This window comes from Solanum stenotomum, chromosome 11 (genome assembly GCF_019186545.1).
Source record: "Solanum stenotomum isolate F172 chromosome 11, ASM1918654v1, whole genome shotgun sequence".
NCBI classification, from domain to species: Eukaryota; Viridiplantae; Streptophyta; class Magnoliopsida; order Solanales; family Solanaceae; genus Solanum; species Solanum stenotomum.
Window position 1 is genome coordinate 21427677 of NC_064292.1, and position 20651 is coordinate 21448327.

The 20651-nt window shown below is 38.2% G+C and overlaps 1 long non-coding RNA gene across 1 annotated transcript in view; it reads left to right on the forward strand.

Annotated features, from left to right (window-relative positions):
* Positions 1-20242, forward strand: part of LOC125844756 (uncharacterized) — a 62084-nt gene extending 41842 nt beyond the window's left edge. The window contains exons 2-3 of the long non-coding RNA XR_007444170.1: positions 14131-14276; positions 20094-20242. This is a non-coding gene — a long non-coding RNA (uncharacterized LOC125844756). The remainder of the gene's footprint in view (positions 1-14130; positions 14277-20093) is intronic.
* The last annotated feature ends 409 nt before the right edge of the window (positions 20243-20651 follow it).

Here is a 20651-nt window from a genome sequence, read left to right on the forward strand (position 1 = left end):
GGCAAAACAGGGGGTTTACCTGCTACGGCACTCATTTGACAATGAAAATGGGCAGTTTTTCCCGTCTAGACCAACTGGCTCCATAGCTAAGGTCTTGATGGACGTCCACGAAAACATTTGGCAAAAATGTCATCGAAAATCTGGATCACCAAAAGATCCATGGACTATAGCACTCGAAAATCAACAAAACATGTGGTTGACCCGCTCCGAGGATCATTTGACCATGAAAATAGGCCGGTTTATCGGTCCGGGCCAATCGACTCTATAGCTAAGGTTTTGACTGACTTCCACGAAATATTTCAGCAAAAAATGATGTCAAAAATCCGGATTAACAAAAGATCCATGAAATATAGCACACGAAAATCGGCAAAACATGGGGTTTACCCTTTCCGATGCTCATTTGACTTTGAAAATGGGCCGATTTACCCCTCAGGGCCAACCAGCTCCATAGCTAATGTCTACACAGACGTCCACAAAATGTTTTGGTAAAAATGACGTTGGAAATCGAATCACCAAAGGATCCATGGACTATAGTACTCGAAAAATGGCAAAACGGGGGGTTTACCCACTCCGGAGCTCATTTGACCATAAAAATGGGCCGATTTTCCCATCTGGACCAACCAGCTCCATAGCTAAGATCTTGACGGACGTCCACAAAAACTTTTGGCAAAAATGATGTCGGAAATCTGAATCACCAAAATATTCATGGACTTATAGCACACGAAAATCGGCAAAACGGGCAGTTTAAACACTCCATGGATTATTTGACCTTGAATATGGGCTGGTTTTCCCGTCGGGACCAACCGGCACCATAGCTATGGTCTTGACAGACGTCCATGAAATTTTTTGGGAAAAATGACATTGAAAATCTGGATCACCAAAAGATCCATGGACTATAGCATACAAAAATAGGAAAAATTGGGGGTTTAGCTCTCCGGGGATCGTTTGACATTGAAAATGGGCCGGTTTTCCCGTCGGGACCAATCGCATCCATATCTAAGGTCTTGACAGACGTCCACAAAATTTTTTGGCAAAAATGTTGTCTGAAATTTGGATAACCAAAAGATCCATGGACAATAATAGCACATGAAAATAGGTAAAACGGGTGGTTAACCCTCTCTGGGGACTGTTTGACCTTGAAAATGGCTCGTTTACCCATCGGGGCCAACCGGCTTCATAGCTATGGTCTGGACGGATGTCCACAAAAATTTTCAGCAAAAATGACGTCGAAAATTTGGATCACTAAGAGATCCATGGACTATAGCACAGGAAAATCGGTAAAATAGGGGGTTTACCCACTCCGGGACTCATTTGACCTTCAAAATGGGACGATTTGCCCGTCCGAACCAACGGGCTCCATAGCTAAGGTCTTGACGAATGTCCATGAAAAATTTCGGCAAAAAAGACGCCAGAAATCTGGATCACCAAAAGATCCATGGACTATAGCACACGAAAATCGATAAACCGGGAGGTCTACTATCTCCGAGGCTCGTTTGACCTTGAAAATGGGACGGTTTGCCCGTCCGGACCAACCAGCTCCATAGCTAAGGTCTTGACGGATGTCCACAAAATTTCTTTGCAGAAATGATGTCGAAAATCCGGATCACCAAAAGATCCATGAACGGGGGGTTTACCCGCTCCGTGGATTGTTTGACCTTTAAAATGGGTCGGTTTTCCCGTCGGGACCAACCCGCTCCATAGCTAATGTCTTGACGGACATCAACGAAAATTTATGGCAAAACTTACATCGTAAATCTGGATTACCAAAAGATCCATGGACTATAACACATGAAAATAGGCAAAAAAGGGGGTTTACCCGCTCTGGGGATCGTTCGACCTTGAAAATAGGCCGATTTCCCGATCGGGACCAACCGGGTCCATAGAAAAGGTCATGACGGACGTCCACAGAATTTTTTAGCAAAAATGACGTCAGAATCCAGATTACCAAAGGATCCACGGATTATAACAAAAATTGGCAAAATAATGGGTTTATCCGGTCCGGGGATCGTTTGACCTTGAAAATGGCCCGGTTTACCCGTCAGGACCAACCGATTCCATAGCTAAGGTCTTGACAGACGTCTACAAAAAATTATGGCAAAACTGACGTCAGAAATCGAGATGACAAAAAGATCCATGGACTATAGCACACGAAAATCAGCAAAACGGTGGGTTTACCTACTCTGGGGGTCGTTTTACGTTGAAAATGGGTTGGTTTTCCCCATCGGGACCAACCGACTCCATAGCTAAGGCGTTGACGGTCCATCCACAAAAAAATTTGGCAAAAATAACGTTGAAAATCTCTCACCAAAAAATCCATGGACTATAACATACAAAAATCAGCAAAATGGGGGGTTTACCCGCTCCGGGATTCGTTTGACCTTGAAAATGGGCCGGTTTTCCTATCCGAAGCAACCGGCTCAATAGCTAAGGTCTTAATGGATGTCCACGAAAACTTTTGGCAAAAATGACGTCAGAAATCTGGATCACTAAAAGCTTCATGGATTATAGCACACGAAAATTAGGAAAACGGGATGTTTACCCACTCCGGGACCAACCAGATCCATAACTAGGGTTTTGACGGAAGTCCATGAAAAATTTTGGCAAAAATGACGTTGGAAATCTTAATTACCAAATGATCCATTGACTATAGCACATTAAAATTGGCAAAACGGGGGTTTACCCGCTCCGCGGCTCATTTTACCATCGGGACCAACCGCCTCCATAGCTAAGTTCTTGAGGGACGTCCATGAAAAATATCGGCAAAACTGATGTCGAAAATCTGGATCACCAAAAGATCCATGGAATATTGCACACGAAAATTGGCAAAAGATAGTGTTTATCCGCTCTGGGGATCGTTTAATCTTGGAAATTGGACGGTTTGCCCGTCGGGACCAACCGGCTCCATAGTTATGGTTTTGACGGATGTCCACGAAAAATTCATAAAAATGACGTCGGAAATCTGAATCACCAAAATATCTATGGACTATAGCACATGAAAATCTGCGAAAGGGGGAGTTTACCCGCTCCGGGGCTCGTTTGACCTTGAAAATGGGCTGGTTTTCCCATCGGGACCAACTGGCTCCATAGCTAAGATCTTGACAGACAGCCACAAAATATTTTGGCAAAAATGACGTCGGAAATCTAGATCACCAAAAGATCAATGGACTATAGCACACGAAAATCAGCAAAATGGTGGGTTTACCTACTCCGGGGTTCATTTGACCTTGAAAATGGGCATGTTTTACTGTCGAGACAAACTGGATGAATAGCTAAGCTCTTGATGGACATCCACAAAACATTTCGGCAAAAATGACGTCAGAAATCCAGATCAACAAAATCTCCATAGACTATATAGCACACGAAAATTGGCAAAATAGGGTGTTTAACCACTCTGAGGTTCGTTTGACCTTGAAAATGAGCCGGTTTACCCGTTGGGACCAACCAGATCCATAACTAAGGTCTTGATGGAAGTCCACGAAAAATTTCGGCAAAAATGACATTGGAAATCTGAATCACCAAAAGATCCATGGACTATAGCACACAAAAATTGGCAAAACGGGGGGTTTACCCGCTTCGTGTCTTACTCGACCTTGAAAATGGGCCGGTTTTCCCGTCAGGACCAACCGCTCCATAACTAAGGTCTTGATGGACGTCCACGAAAATTTTTGGCAAAAATGATGTCGAAAATCTAGATCACCAAAAGACCCATGGACTATAGCACACGAAAATTGACAAAACATGGGGTGTATCCACTCCGAGGCTCGTTTGACCTTCGAAATGGGCTGGTTTACCCGTCCGGACCAACCGGCTCTATAGCTAAGATCTTGATGAAAATCCATGAAAAATTTCATAAAAATGACGTCAAAAATGTAACGACCCGAGAGCACCCCCTAGCCGTTACCGACGTATTCGACCTCTCGAAGGTCTTATACAAGCCCTTAGCATTCGTCATAGCATTTATAATAGAAAAATAGTGGAAAATTTAAAACTTTTACATAATATAACACAAGACATAAAAGTCATGTCATTAAACCTTTAATACAAAAATTGGAGTACTACGTCTCAAGGTAGCCATCTTAAAACAGGACTACAACACAAGAGGGACATATCCCTTACAATACAAAAGAAACTACTATCTAGTACATAGAACTTAAGGAAACTCTTTAACATAAGGGTCCTTGAATCTTTAAGGACACACCCGAACTTGGGAATAGTAAGCCAGGCTAATCACTTCTAGGAAATACCCTTTAGTCACCATCACCTACACTTAGTGTAAAAGATGAAGAAGAATGGTGTTAGTACAAGAATGTACTAAGTATGATAGCCATGCAAAACATGCTTTTAAAAGGACATATATTTGGAAACTATGCATCATGCCTTTTTAGAGAAACTTCAAGAACATTTAGTACATATGCAGAATATAAACCACATACGTCATCATACACACAGAAACCATTCATAATAGCACATAGAGCCACTTATAACATTTTAGGCACATTCAATGCATATAATGCATTACCTTCCTCTTTATCTTAACTCATTTTCTCAAGCAACCCTTAGGGAATACTTGGTGCAATGTATCACCTTAAGGTTACCAAGGGTGAACTTACATATAGCCTACATCAATCCAACCACATATATTCATAGAGTTATAAGTACACCATAAGACATAGTGTTCACATAGGAACCATCACCTAAGACAACCCCCAAGTCACATTAGTGCAATGAGAAAGTAGCATCCCATTATACTACTCACACCAAGTGTTCCTAGGAAGCCACCATAGACTAGACACATGATATTCAACAAGTCATAACATCTTCATTTAACATTAGACATAAGACCAACATACTTCATAACATCATGTAAGGACTCATTCATTTACTACATCATTAGTCATAACCCATTTAGTTCATATCATAGGTAAACCACCCTCACAACCCCTTCACAAGCTCACTTGTGCAATGTACACATGGAGTCCCATAACCCCACATATACTAAGCAAATCTATTAAGAAGTTATAAGTGTAATTCACATGCATAAACATACTTCATGTCTTGACATAAGTAAAGTCAACCTTAACATGCTTTCATATTAACATACATAGACCATAGTCTTCATTACATAAAGAGCCTAATCATAACCTCCCTTAGAGTACACTTGTGCAATGCATAAGTAGGATCCATAGTCCTACCTACACTAAGTAACTCTTCACGAATTCATGACTAGAGTTCATATCATTTCTTAACTTTCGGGAGACATTGCCATAACCGACATAGACCACGTGAGCTACATGAAATCTGGTGTTCTACTCCCACTAGGGGTGTGCAAAAACCGATTTAACCAGTAAATCGAACCGAAAAAAATATTATTGGTTTATTGATATTGGGTTATTGGGCTAACGGTTTTTAAACAGTTTTGCAAAATTTTTTATTGGGTTATTGGTTCGGTTTCCGATTTTATAATTTTTGTTAATGGTTAAACTGATAACCCAATAAGACTATACTAAATTTACTATTCTTATTGTTAATGGTTAAACGATTGTTACTTTCACACTTTTTGTTAATGGTTAAACGATTATTACTTTCACACCTTTTCCTTTAAATGTGTCTAGTGTCTAAACTTGCAAGAAAAATGATTGTTACTTTTATGATTATTACTTTAATGCCAAATGCTGAAAAAAATCATATGGTTTATTTGAAATTTTTCTTATTGTGTATATAATATATATGAGTATTTTCTTATTGGTTAAACCGAAAACCGAACCGTTAAGTACCATAAACCAATTAACCAAAAACCGATAAGAAATATGTTATTGGTTTGGTTATCGGTTTGAAGTATTTACAAACCGAAAAATGATAAATCGAACCAATAACACCTAAAACCGAACCGAACCGACCGATGCGCACCCCTAACTCCCACACAGGAAAAAGAGGGTACTACTTGCCAAAGTAGGACCTACATACATAATAGCTATCTAGTGGATCCACTAAGCTAAAACCTACGGGGGCACGTAGTTATGGAACACGGAAATTGCTACTAGAAAACCTTGACTTACTAAGCGTGGAGGTTTCCGTCTCATGAGACAACATCTATGTCGGGAACCCGGACTTGCTAAACGTTAAGGTTCTCTTGTGGGAAGCCAGACTTGCTAAACGTGAAGCCCCCACTCTCATTTTTCATGTTCACTCAGTGCTAAGATCCAACTCCCTTTTTAAACATCTTTAAGCCTTTATTTAACATTAGTTCATAAAATAGGATTTAGGGACTTAATCCCTCATATCATATAGCTTAAAGGTTTCTAAGATGAGAATGACCTTTCATCATATAACCTACCTTATGTGAGAATGACCTTTCACATAATCATACCATATTCATAACATAGTCTAGTTTAGAGTACAATTGAGAAAACCTTTCAAGAGACTCACTTTCACTAGATTATCATAAACCTTATTCATTCCACGTACATATGTGAGGAAGCCTTTCACATAAACACCTTTATACAACACATATTCATACCTTGCTAATCATACACTTTGCATACATAATAAGATGTAAGGGTGCATATAAAAGTTCACCTTCCAATAGACACCATAACACATCATATTCATAGCTATACATGTAGAGTGTGTGTGTGCATACTGGTCCTCATAGTGACGTATTAGCAACAACATTGATATTGAGTGTTCTTCCCTTAAAGGGATCACAACACATTCACAATGTCCCCAATTCATAAGCAATTCATATAAAGTCCTTCGGGATTCTAGACCACACACCCACCCTTCATCATAGGAGACAAGGACACATTCATCATTGAATAGATACTTCTACCATGTATATGATCAAACATTCATATAGGGGTCATATAGGTAGGGGTTAATCCACAATAGTACCTAACATAATCAATCATGTATATCACACTTTATCCCTAACATTATCATTCACATTATACACCTCATCATCAACACACTTTAAACATCATGCTAGCATTGAGGATTTCATATATAACCTTCATAGCATAAATTCATAAACATATGCATCATAATCATCAATTCACTTCACATCTATTGCCTTCAAGGCCATGATCTCAACATGCATAGATAGACAAGAAGTGAACACCTCCACCATAAGTGGATCAAACCACACAACATCAATTTTCATACTATAGACTAGAAGTTAGGTCAACTTACCAATTCTCCAAGCTATGATCACCATGGATCAATCCTCAACATTTCATAATCAATTGACATAGGTAGAAATAGGAATCAACAATGTAAATCAATATCACAAACATAGTCTAAGTACAATTCCATAAACAAAGGGATCAACCCATAACTTTGCCCATAAGGCCATAATCCTCAACTCATCAATATACCAACAATTCATCATGAATAAGTATAGATAATCATAAGAAACATCAATACAATCTATTCTAAACATAATTTCACCAATATAGATCATATTCACAAAGACCCACATCATAGGCCAAATTTCGAGAATTTGGGGATCATGGGTTCTTCAAGAATTCCTTTGAAAATTGTCTTAAAAACATTAATTCACATTAATTCATCAATCGAATGATTTAGAAAATCGTTTGACAAGGAACCCATGCTTAGATTGAAAATTGGGAATTTTGGTCTTTGAATCACTTTTGAAAATAGTTGATAGAACTACTTGAATGAGAGGTTATTCAAGAATCAAGAGTCATCATACATTAATTATTGAAGACCCATGAAATTGAAGAAGAAATCAGTTGAAAACCCATCTTCTAGCTTGAGCTTCATCAAGGTCTTCAATGGAGTTTTTGAGAGAATCTATTTTGAGAGGGAAGGGTCAATTTGAAGAATGGGGTCTAATTTTAGATTTTGGGGTCTTAACCAACTTAAATACCCTAAAATAGGTAGAATAACCATTTATAAGAATTCCCCAAAGTACCCAAATTACACCTCACTTAGTTGGACCTTTTAAGCAAGTCAAACTTGAGTTTTATTTTCGCAGATTTCGTCGGGAAACAAGTTCGAGACGCAGAGGTGTTCCCACAAGTTTTCTTGAAATTAAATTCGAGACAGTAGAGTCCACGACATGTCCGCGACACGGACCAAAACTTTGGCCTATGGTGGAGCTAGTCCGCGACGCGGACATGCTCCCTCCATGCACATTTTCAAACTGCCTTGGCAACTTGCTTGGCCAAAGTTGGGGTCCTCCTCGGGGACCTTTAGGGTGGCCCCCGGGGAGTCGTATCCGAACATTTTGACCCTAAAAACATTTATTAAGACACTAGGGTCACCTCCACTGATTTTAGACTCCAAACAACACATAAAAACATGCACAACATACTAGAACACACCAACACGTAAAAGACTAGTTTCTGAACCTCTTGGTCGTCCCTTGACGTTTGACTTCCAAACTCTTTAAAACTGACTTAATAGGCTATTATTCATTATTTTGACAAGTTATTAATGCATAAAACCCATGTGAGGCTCTACTTTATCCTACTTTATTTTGAGGGTCGTTACAAGAAATCCGCATCACCAAAAGATCTATGGGAGGTTTACCCGCTCCGGGGCTCGTTTCACCTTGAAAATGGGCTGGTTTACCCATCGGGATCAATTAGATCCATAGATAAGGTCTTGATGGACATCCACGAAATATTTCGGCAAAAATGACGTCAGAAATATGGATCACCGAAAGATCCATGGACTATAGTACATGAAAATCGGTAAAACGGTAGGTTTATATGCTCCGGGGATCGTTTGACCTTGGTAATGGGTTGGTTTACCCGTCGGGACCAACCGACTCCATAGCTATGGTCTTGACGAACGTCCACAAATTTTTTTGGTAAAACTGACGTCGAAAATCTGGATCACCAAAAGATCCATGGATTATTATAGCACACGAAAATCGGCAAACGAGGGGTTTACCTGCTCCGGAGGTCGATTTTACTTGAAAATGGGATGGTTTGCCCGTCGAGACCAACCGGCACCATAGCTAAGGTCTTGACGGACATCCAACAAAAATTTCGGCAAAAATGACGTCGAAAATCTAGATCACTAAAAGATCCATGGACTATAGCACACAAAAATTAGCAAAATGGGGGGTTTACCCTCTCTGGGGTTCGTTTGACCTTGAAAACAGGCATGTTTTCCCGTTGGGACCAACCGGCTCAATAGCTAAGGGCCCACATAACGAGGACTAAGCTTCCCCTTTTTGCCAAACCTCATTACCCCTTTCATTGGTGAAATCTTTAAATAGACCCAATCACCTACTTTGAATTCAAGATCCCTCTTTCTATTATCGGCATAAGACTTTTGCAGACTTTGTGCCGTTTTCAACCTATATCTTATAAGTCAAACTTTTTCAATGGACTCATAATCCATCCGGGACCAAGAACAACAAATTCGCCTACTTCATATGTAACGACCCGAGAGCACCCCCTAGTCGTAACACGGCGTACTCGACCTCTCAGAGGTCTTATACAAGCCCTTAGAATATCACGAACATTAAAGCAAATGAAAATAGCAAAAAATTTAAAACTTTTCTTTACAATCGAAGTTTTCATAAAAGAAGAGAGAGTTTAAAAATTAGGGACATGGCCCTTTCATAATAATTACTATGGACACGGCCCTTACACAAGTCTAAAGACATAAAACTTAAAGACATAATGACATAAGTGTACGAGGTAGGTTCATCCTCGAAACTATGAGGACTCCCCAAGTCTTCATTCCCAAGCTCCTTGGAAACCTAACTTCCATGCATAAAAACCATTAAAACATGCTTAAAAAGGACATTTAGTTGAAACTATGCTTTATGCACATTTTGAACATCATCTTGAAAGAGTAGGAGAATCACCATTCACAAGCAATACACATATAGTTCATCAAAGCACAAAGGATAATAACATCATCATAAACATAGTCTCTAAACATAATCTTAATACAATATTACTCAATACAAGACATACTACTCATGCATATTCAACCATTAAGATCATTACATCATAATATAATAACAACATAAGTAACCCTAGGTTCTACTTGTGCAATGCATAGGTAGGGTCCATAGTCCTACCTACATTAAGTATTACCTTTGAATCACCATGCTCATACTTATCATACATTAGTCTTATCCAAAGGTCATACACATAGTAAGGTGACATTCACAACCATTAATTCATATCAAGAAAAGTCAATCATTAACATAATACAATTAAAGCATGCATTATTCATAATAATCATAATAAGATAGAACAACACCATTAATTCATAGTTCATACAACATGTTCATATCATACCTCTTAGTCATAATTCAAATAGTCCATACCATAGGTAAACCATATTCATAATGATCATACATAACATAGATTTAACATACATAAGTCATAATCATCATAATCATAAGAGAAACACTACTACAACCATCCCTTAGGATCCCACAAGTGCAATGTGCAAGAGAAGTTTCATACCCTCCTCCCTTACACTATGTAGAAACCCTTAAGAAAGCCCTAGTTCATTTACTTTTACTTTTACTTTTATATTAGGGAAATATTGCAATAACCGACATAGACCATGAGAGCTACATGGAATCCGGTGTTCTACTCCTACACCGAAAAGAAAGGGTTAACAGTGCCTAAGGTGTAACCATTCGTACATAGCTATCTAGGTGGATCCACTAAGCTAGAGTCCTATGTGGGCACATAGTTAAGGGTCAAGGAGATTGCTTCTAGAAAGCCTAACTTACTAAACGTGGGGGTTTCCATCCCATGAGACAACACATACCGTGGGTAATTCGGACTTGCTAAACGTGAGGAAACCCATGTGGGGAGCCGGACTTACTAAACGTGAGACCCCCAGCTCATTTACATGCCCTTTCAGTGCTAAGCATCTAATTCCCTTTTGTAATCATCTTTCGTCATCACATAAGTTCACATTAGCCTTTACTAGACTCTTATGTAGACATCTTACCATAATAGCTCATATGTGTTCATAAGTGAGTAACAATCCTTTCACCTCAGAAACACTTTGCAAGTGAGTAAACCTTTCACTTTACATTATACTATAATCATGAGAACTACCTTTCATTCATATAGCAATCATACCATAACATACATACATACATCCTAGCATACATAGACATATCTTCATGGTCATGTACATTTCATGCATAATAGTATGTAAAGGTGCATATGAGAATTAGCCTTTCAATTGACACCATAGACATATCATATTCATATTTATGCATGGAGTGTGTGTGTGCATGATTGTCCTCACAATAGCACAACAACAACAACATTAACATCATAGACACCTCCCTTGTCAAGGGGGGGGGGTCATAACATATACATAATATCCCAACTCATGCACAAGTCACATATATTGCATTTAAGGATCTTAGATCATGTAAGGCACATATCTAATATTCATCATTCAAGTACATCATTCATGACATGTATCATTTGGGGATTATGTGGGTAGGGTCCTTCCACGAGTGAACCTCATCAAATTCAACTATATACCATATCATGTTCATAACATCTCATTCATATTCATAATGTATCATACTTAGTCATATCTAGGGTTGTAGGGAAGTGGGACCTTGTCTCAACACTACAATTCATACTAACAAGTAAGCACCTCCACCATAAGTGGATCAAACCATTCATTCAAAGGATATATAATAAGTAAACATCTCCCCCACAAGTGGATCAACAATTCAATAGAGGGCTACTTACCAATTGAAAACCTTCATTCATAGCCATCAAGGCTTTCTTCAAGATTCAACCCTATTTTCATGATATTCATACATCATATAGGATAACCTCATAATACAATAATGAATTTTATAATAACATAGTAGATTCTCATCCTTCAATCATCATTCAACGCAAGCTAGGTTTAAGAATTGAGAAAGAAAAGGGAAATCATGGGTCTTGTGGGGAATTGTTCAAAACCATAAGTATTACATGAATTCATCCACAAACATTCATATATAATTATAAATAACCATTATAGCTCAATGGAATCAATTTTAGAAAGAGACCCACGAATTTGATTGAAAACCTAGAAATTGGGGATCATTGAAAACTTAGTTGAAAGGGCTTCTTGGTGATAGTTAACCAAGAATAAAGGACTCCCATACCTTAGCCTTAGAATCCCACAAATTTCGTGATGAAAAGCTTCCATCTCCTAGCCCTAGCTGATCTCCTTCTATGATCTTCAATGGAGGTTTTTGAGAGAGAAGATTTTTGGGAGGGAAAAGGAGTTGGGAGCTTTTATTTGGGTCTTGGAATAATTGATTTAATTGGGTGAGTTTTGGGGTTAAAATGACTTAAATAGGGGTCCTAGGCTTGGAAAAAATGAGATATCCTTGAGTTAAAGCAATTGGGAAAAGACCCAATATGTTACTTGCTGGAAACTGCCGAAATGGCATCACTGAAGCCTTCACGGACCGTGAAACGGGTCATAAAGATTTTCAGCCTGACAGTGCTTCACTATTTCGGGTATAACTTTTTACTCTGAGATCGGAATTGGGCAAACTATGTGGCGTTGGAAAGAGGACTCAGAGACCTTGCATTGGATAGGTAATGGACCACAAAATTCATTTTGAGCTAAGATATATGACCATTTGAAGTTAACCCTATACTCTAAGTCTAATGGAGATCCCTTCACGTGAGGCTCCACGAGCCGTGGTGCCTCTCGTGGTCATGATACAGTATCTAGGAAACCTTCCCCTTAAGCCCTAAAAATCTAAGGCACCACCACGAGCCTTCCCACGAGCCGTGAAGTGGCTCGTGTGGAGGGGCTGTTTTTGGGCAGCCTTTGTTTAGCTACTGCCTAGCCTACCACGAGCCGTGGTGGTGGTCGTGGAAGGTGAGGCAGTGTCCATGAAAGAGTGGACTGCCCTAGTCCTCTTCCTTGGCTCTAACCCTCAAACTTGGCCCTCGCTTAGTCTACTAGTTTCCGGAAGTGATGGTCGTTTCTTGACGTTTGTTCTCTAAAATCACCAAACTAGCTTCAATAGCCATTTTGCATTATTTAAACAAGTTTTCAACTATAAACTAACATGTGAGGCTCTAGGTCAACCTACTAGATTCAGTCAAGCCTTAGCTAGGTTTTACTAGTTTCGTACGGGGCGTTACATCAAACCACCCAATCGGAGATCTACACCTTCTCCCATAAAGTGCTTCAAATGGAGCCATAGCAATACTAGAATGGTAACTATTGTTGTAGGCAAATCCTATCAGAGGTAGATTGTCATCCCAATTACCCTTAAAATCAATAACACACACCCTTAACATATCCTCCAAGGTTTGAATGGTGCATTCCGCTTGACCATCCATTTTGGGATGAAATGCGGTACGAAGTTTCACTTTCGTACCGAGCCCATTTTGGAATGCCTTTAAAAAATTAGAAGTGAATTGAGTGCCTCTATCCGAAATGATAGACAAAGGGACTCCATGCAACTTTACTATTTCCTTGATGTACAATTTAGCATAGTCCTCTGCTGAATGAGAAACCTTGATGGGAAGGAAATGGGCTGATTTTGTCATCCTATCGACAATGACCAAAATAAAATCATGTTGCCTTCGAGTTCGAGGCAAACCTACCACAAAGTCCATTTTGACATCTTCCCACTTACAAGTGGGGATGTCTATATTTTGGGATAGGCCTCCCGGCCTTTGTTGCTCAATTTGACTTGTTGGCAATTTGGACATTTGGCCACAAAGGCCGCTATGTCCCTTTTCATTCCGTTCCACCAATAGATTTCTCGTAGATCACGATACATCTTGGTGGCTCCCGGACGAATGGAATATCGGGAACCATGGGCCTCTTCCAAAATTATTTCCCTCAAGTCATCCACATCCGGCACACACAATGATAGCATCCAAGGAAGCTCTACTCCATTGAAGGACAAGGATGAAGCTTTAGAAACTCCAAGGAGGCCCATAAAAAGATCTCAAACCAAGGAGTTCAATGATAAGCTCAATGGGCTTCAATTGCTTATCCAAAAGTGTTTTATTGGGGAAGAAGAGCTCAAGCCCAAGGGAGAGGAATTGTCCAAATGCTACAATTACTTGGTGGCCCAAATTCAAGCCCAAGATGAGGAATTTTAAGGGCCAATTTCGTGCAAATAAGGTCAAGAAGAATCCAAGAATCAGCCACAACAAGAGTTGCTTTCTGCCCAAGTTTTGAGAGAAGACTAGTCAAACTTTCCAAGATTGTCAAGATTCTTTTCCTAGTTGGGATTTACCTTATTTCTTTATTTATTTATTTATATATAGGTTATTAATATTATCCTTAGTCTATTTATGGTCTCCTAAGTACCATTTAATGCTTTCCTAGAAGTACTAAATTTATTCCTAGTTAGGTTACTTTATTTCCTTTCTAGAGTAGGATTCCTTGTAATTGTCTTTCTAGGGTTCCTTGGACGTTTTTTCCCCTTCTCCTATATATAGGAGTCATTTTCATTCATTAAAGACAATTTAGATTGATATTAATAATATTGGAGTGAGTTCTTTGAACCTTTGTGACTTGTTCTTTGAGAATTTATCTTTACACCTTAACTAGTTTCATAGTTTAAGGTATAAAGTAACTTTCTCTTGTGATATGTTTGGTTTCTTTTTGGTATTCTTTAGAAGGTGATTAGTTAATACATACTAATTATTGTCTTTAGTTACTCATAAAACGGTCAAGATCCGAATCTATCGTTTTGATTCATTTTCTCAAGTAAAGGCGTTAGATTTCTTCCATAAATCTATACGTTGTTACTTTGATCTTTTCAAGGCCTTAGAACATTTAATCCTTGGAAATTCGTGGATCTTTCCTTCGAATTTCCCATATCTTTAGTTAGTTTTTTTGTTTCTTTTCGTTGTGCTTCCGCATTCTAATATTCAATTTTCTATTTGTGATCTCCCTTAACCTTGTTGTTATTAAGTGGTATCAGAGCGGTTCTATCAAGATTCCGTTCTTGATAAATCTTGGGATTTCTTCTTAGAGCAAAAAAAAAAAACTGTAGCGTGAACAGTAGCGTCGTAAAAAAATAATAATTTACATTAGCGTGAACAGTAGCATGAACAGAAAAAGAAAAAAAAAGTTATAATTTGCTCTCTAAGAAATCTGATTACTTGTCCTCCAAGAAATTTGATTACTTGTTACCCAAGAAAGTTTATTACTTGCTATTCAAGAAATCTTATTACTTGCTCTCCAAGTTTTGCATTAATTTGTTTCCAAGCAAGAAGGTAGCAAGAAGAGGGGATTCTAGACCTTTAAGAATAAGAGGAATTTTTTTTTCTTGTTCTTATAATTCTAAAATAAGTTCCTTTTTATTCGTGTTTTGTTTCAACTAAATCCTACTTGTTCTAGGACTAGTTCTTTACTTTCTTTTTGTACCCCAAGATTCCATACTTTATTACTACGAACTTGATACACGTTTTGGTTTAATTATAAATCTACAAAGTATTCTCGTTCAAAGGTTATTTTGAGTTGAAAAAGGCAAGTGTGGGTGAGTTTAAAAGAGGGTAAAAGCCATATTAAAAGTGTGATACTTGATCATTTATTCTTTTTTTTTATATGTCTAATTTAGGTGGTGATGAGGAAAGGGCTCGTTTAGAAGCCGAGGTCAAAGGAAGGAACGACTTCACCCTTCAAGCTATGCACCAACAATTTGAGAGATGGACCCATCAATTTCAAGAGATGAGGGATATGATTATCGAGCAGAATGACACCATAGCTGCATAGGCTCCATGTCGGTGGATGAGTACTTCAAAAGCATGGATATGGCTATGATCCAAGCTAACTGCATGGAGGAAGAAGAGGCTACAATAGCTAGATTTTTAAATGGTTTAAATACAGAAATAGCTAATGTAGTAGAGATACAACAATATGTAAATTTAGATGAGTTAATTGATTTTTCTGTAAAAGTTGAAAAACAAATTGAGAAAAAACAGTAAAATAACTCATGGAGAAGTCGACCAAACACTATCTCTAAGAAGCCATGATCAACTCAAGAGGGGAAAGCTCCTTCCAAACCTCAAGATGATAGAGGTAAAGGTAAAGTTGAGGAGGGAGGTAAAACCTTTAATCCTAAATCTTCTAAACCTTCAAGTTTTATTCAATGTCACAAATGTCATGGAAGGGGGCATATGATGCATGAACGTCCAAGTATAAGAAACATCCTACTTAGAGAGAATGGAGAATATGAGAGTGAAAAAGTGAGGGGGAAGAAGAAGAGGGAGAAGGTGTAAGTGAGGAAGATGCTTTGGAATTGCCTAATGATGGTATAATTGGGGTGGTTAGGAGAATAATGACTATCAATTTGGGTAGTGTTGATGAAGGGCAGAGAGAGAATTTGTTTCATACTAGGTGTCGGATAAAAGGGAAGACTTATTCTATGATTATTGATGGGGGAAGTTGTGCAAATGTGGTGAGTTCATACTTGGTGGATAAACTAGGAATTGCATGCATGAAGCGCTATACCCCATATAGGCTCCAATAGTTGAATGATTGTGGAGAAGTAAAAGTAAACAAACAATGCATGATTTCATTCAATGTTGGTAGGTATGAAGATGAGATTCTTTGTGATGTAGTTCCAATGCAAGCATGTCATGTTTTACTTGGCTGACCTTGGCAGTATGATAGGGATACTACTCATCATGGGAGAAAGAATAGGTATAGTCTTCTGCATAATGGTAAGAAGTATACTCTTGCACCATTATCTCCTTCTCAAGTGTTTGAAGATAAAAAATGATTGAGGGAAACAATGGGAAAACAAAAGGGAGAGGTAAAAAGTGAGCTTGAGGGAAAAGAAAAAGGCCAAGAGATAGAGAAAAAGAGAGATGGCCGAGAGAAAGAGAGAGAGGGCAGCGATCTAAGTAAAGAGGTAAAAGAGGGTGTAAGTAAAAAAATAAAATGTTTTGGTGAGAGGAAAGAGGCTAAGGAAAAGAAAAATGAGAGCCTTTATATAAAAGCGAAAGAGTGTTTGAATGCTAGGAGAGAGGGACTGTCCATAATACTAGTTACAAAGAAGTATTGATTAATTTTGAACAACTAACTCCTTCTTTGCCAAATAGTGTTTCTTCTCTTTTGCAGAATTTTGAAGATGTTTTTCCTAATGACACTCCAAAGGGATTGCCACCTTTGAGAGGGATTGAGCACCAAACAGACTGTGTGCCTGGGTCTCAACTTCCTAATAGGACTGCCTATAGGAGCAATCCTGAAGAGACCAAAGAATTACAAAGGCAAGTTGAAGAATTGCTTGAAAAGGGATTTGTTCGAGAGAGTATGAGCCCATGCTCTGTTCAAGTCCTATTGGTCCCAAAAAAGGATGGAACATGGAGGATGTGTGTAGATTGTCGAGCCATCAACAAGATAACGGTAAAGTATCGCCATCCTATCCCTCGTCTTGATGACATATTGGACCAACTGTATGGTTCCAAAATCTTTTCTAAAATTGATCTAAAGAGTGGTTACCATTAGACTCGTATGAATCCTGGAGATGAATGGAAACCTGCATTTAAGACGAAATATGGACTTTATGAGTGGTTAGTTATGCCCTTTGGCTTGACTAATGCACCAAGCACTTTTATGAGACTAATGAATCATGTTTTTAAAGATTTCCATGGAAAATTTATTGTGGTGTATTTTGATGACATCTTGATCTTTTCGCAAAATCTGGATGAACACATAGAGCACTTAAAACAAGTTTTTGAAGTTCTTAGAAATCAGCGTTTATTTGCTAATCTCGAAAAGTGTACTTTCTGTGTGGATCGTGTGGTTTTCTTAGGTTTTGTGGTCAGTTCTAAGGGAGTTGAAGTAGATGTTGAGAAAATCAAGGCAATAAAAGAATGGCCTAAACCTAATAGTGTAATTGAAGTTAGGAGTTTTCATGGACTTGCTAGTTTTTATAGGAGGTTTGTGCGAGACTTTAGCACCACTGCTGCTCCTTTAACTGAAGTTATTAAAAAAGATAAGGTTTTTACATGGGGAAAGGAACAAGATGATGTATTTAACTTGCTGAAGGATAAATTGTGTTCTGCTCCTCTTTTGCAATTGCCTGATTTTTCTAAGTCTTTTGAAGTTGAGTGTGATGCCTCTGGTAAGGGCATAGGTGCGGTTTTGATGTAAGAATCCAAGCCAATTGCCTACTTTAGTGAAAAGCTAAGTGGAGCAACATTGAACTACTCAACTTATGATAAGGAGCTATATGCCTTGGTAAGGGCGTTAGCTACATGGCAGCACTACTTGTGGCCTCAAGAATTTGTGGTCAAGACTGATCATGCGTCATTAAAATATTTGAAGAGCCAAGGTAAACTTAGTCGTTGGCATGCTAAATGGGTAGAGTTTATTGAAACTTTTCCTTATGTAATTGCTTACAAACAAGGAAAGGAGAATGTGGTTGCTGATGCACTCTCAAGAAGGTATGTTTTGATCTCTATTCTTACTTCAAAGTTATTGGGTTTTGACCAAATCAAGTTCCTCTATGCTAATGATTCTGATTTTGGTGAGATTTTTGCTGAATGTAAGTTAGGTCCTTTTGTGAAATTTAATCTTCAAGATGAATTTCTATTCAAGGAAAATAAATTATGTGTTCCTAACTGCTCGTTGCATGAACTATTTGTTAGGGAAGCACATTGTTGAGGGCTAATGGGACATTTTGGTGTACCCAAAACACTGGAAATACTTTCTGAACATTTTTACTGGCCTAGCATGAAAAAGGATGTTGAAAAAGTGTGTTCTTATAGTCTTGAATGTAAACAGGCTAAGTCTAGAACATTGCCGCATGGTCTTTACACTCCTTTACCTGTTTCTAATTCCCCTTGGATTGATATTTCTATGGATTTCATATTGGGGCTGCCAAGGACTAAGTATGGTTAGGATAGTATATTTGTGGTAGTAGATAGATTTTCTAAAATGGCTCGTTTTATCCCATGTAAAAAGATGAATGATACATCTCATGCGGCTGACTTATTTGTAAAGAAAGTGGTTAAATTGCATGGAATACCTAGAACTATTGTTAGTGATAGGGATGCCAAGTTCTTAAGTCACTTTTGGAGAATTCTTTGGGGAAAGTTGGGAACTAAATTGCTATTTTCTACATCGTGTCACCCACAAACGGACGGGCAAACGAAAGTGGTTAATAGAACTTTAGGGAACATGTTGAGGGCTGTTTTGAAAGGAAAGTTGACTTCTTGGGAAGATTACTTACCTATTGTAGAATTTGCTTATAATAGGACCTTCCATTCTTCTACTGGTAAGACTCCTTTTGAAGTTGTATATGGATTCAACCCCCTTACCCCCCTTGATTTATTGCCTTTGCCTACTAATGATTTTGCTAATCTTGATGGTAAGAAGAAGGCTGATATGATGAAGAAAATTCATGAACAAACAAGGCTTGCAATTGAAAAGAAGAACAAGGAAGTTGCATTACGAAGGAATAAGGGCAGAAAATATGTTGTTTTTAAACCTGGTGACTTGGTTTGGGTGCATATGAGAAAGGAAAGATTTCCTTCCAAAAGAAAGACCAAACTAGATCCTAGAGGAAGTGGGCCATCCAAAGTCCTTGAAAGGATTGGAGATAATGCTTATAAACTTGATCTTCCTGGTTAGTTCCAAGTTAGTGCTACTTTTAATGTTTCTGATCTTTCCCATTTTGATGCAGATTTGAATTCGAGGAGGAATTCTCTTCAAGAAGAGGGGAATTATAGCATCCAAGGAAGCTCTACTCCATTGAAGGACAAGGATGAAGCTTTAGAAACTCCAAGGAGGCCCATAACAAGATCTCAAACCAAGGAGTTCAATGATAAGCTCAATGGGCTTCAATCGCTGATCCAAAGGTGTCTTATTGGGGAAGAAGAGCTCAAGCCCAAGGGAGAGGAATTGTCCAAATGCTACAACTATTTGGTGGCCCAAATTCAAGCCCAAGGTGATGAATTTTTAGGGCCAATTTCGTGCAAATAAGGTCAAGAAGAATCCAAGAATCAGCCACAACAAGAGTTGATTTCTGCCCAAGTTTAGAGAGAAGACTAGTCAAACTTTCCAAGATTGTCAAGATTCTTTTCCTAGTTGGGATTTACCTTATTTATTTATTTCATTATATATAGGTTATTAATATTTTCCTTAGTCTATTTATGGTCTCCTAAGTACCATTTAATGCTTTCCTAGAAGTACTAAATTTGTTCCTAGTTAGGTTACTTTATTTCCTTTCTAGAGTAGGATTCCTTGTTATTGTCTTTCTAGGGTTCCTTGGACGTTTTTTCCCCTTCTCCTATATATGGGAGTCCTTTTCATTCATTAAAGACAATTTAGATTGATATTAATAATATTGGAGTGAGTTCTTTGAACCTTTGTGACTTTTTCTTTGAGAATTTATCTTTAAACATTTACTTGTTTCATAGTTTAAGGTATAAAGTAACGTTCTCTTGTGATATCTTTGGTTTCTTTTTGGTATTCTTTAGAAGGTGATTAGTTTCTACATACTAATTATTGTCTTTAGTTACTCATAAAGCGGTCAAGATTTGAATCTATCATTTTGATTCGTTTTCTCAAGTAAAGGCATTAGATTTCTTCCATAAATCTATATGTTGTTACTTGGATCTTTTCAAGGCCTTAGAACATCTATTCCTTGGAAATTCGTGGATCTTTCCTTCGAATTTCCCATA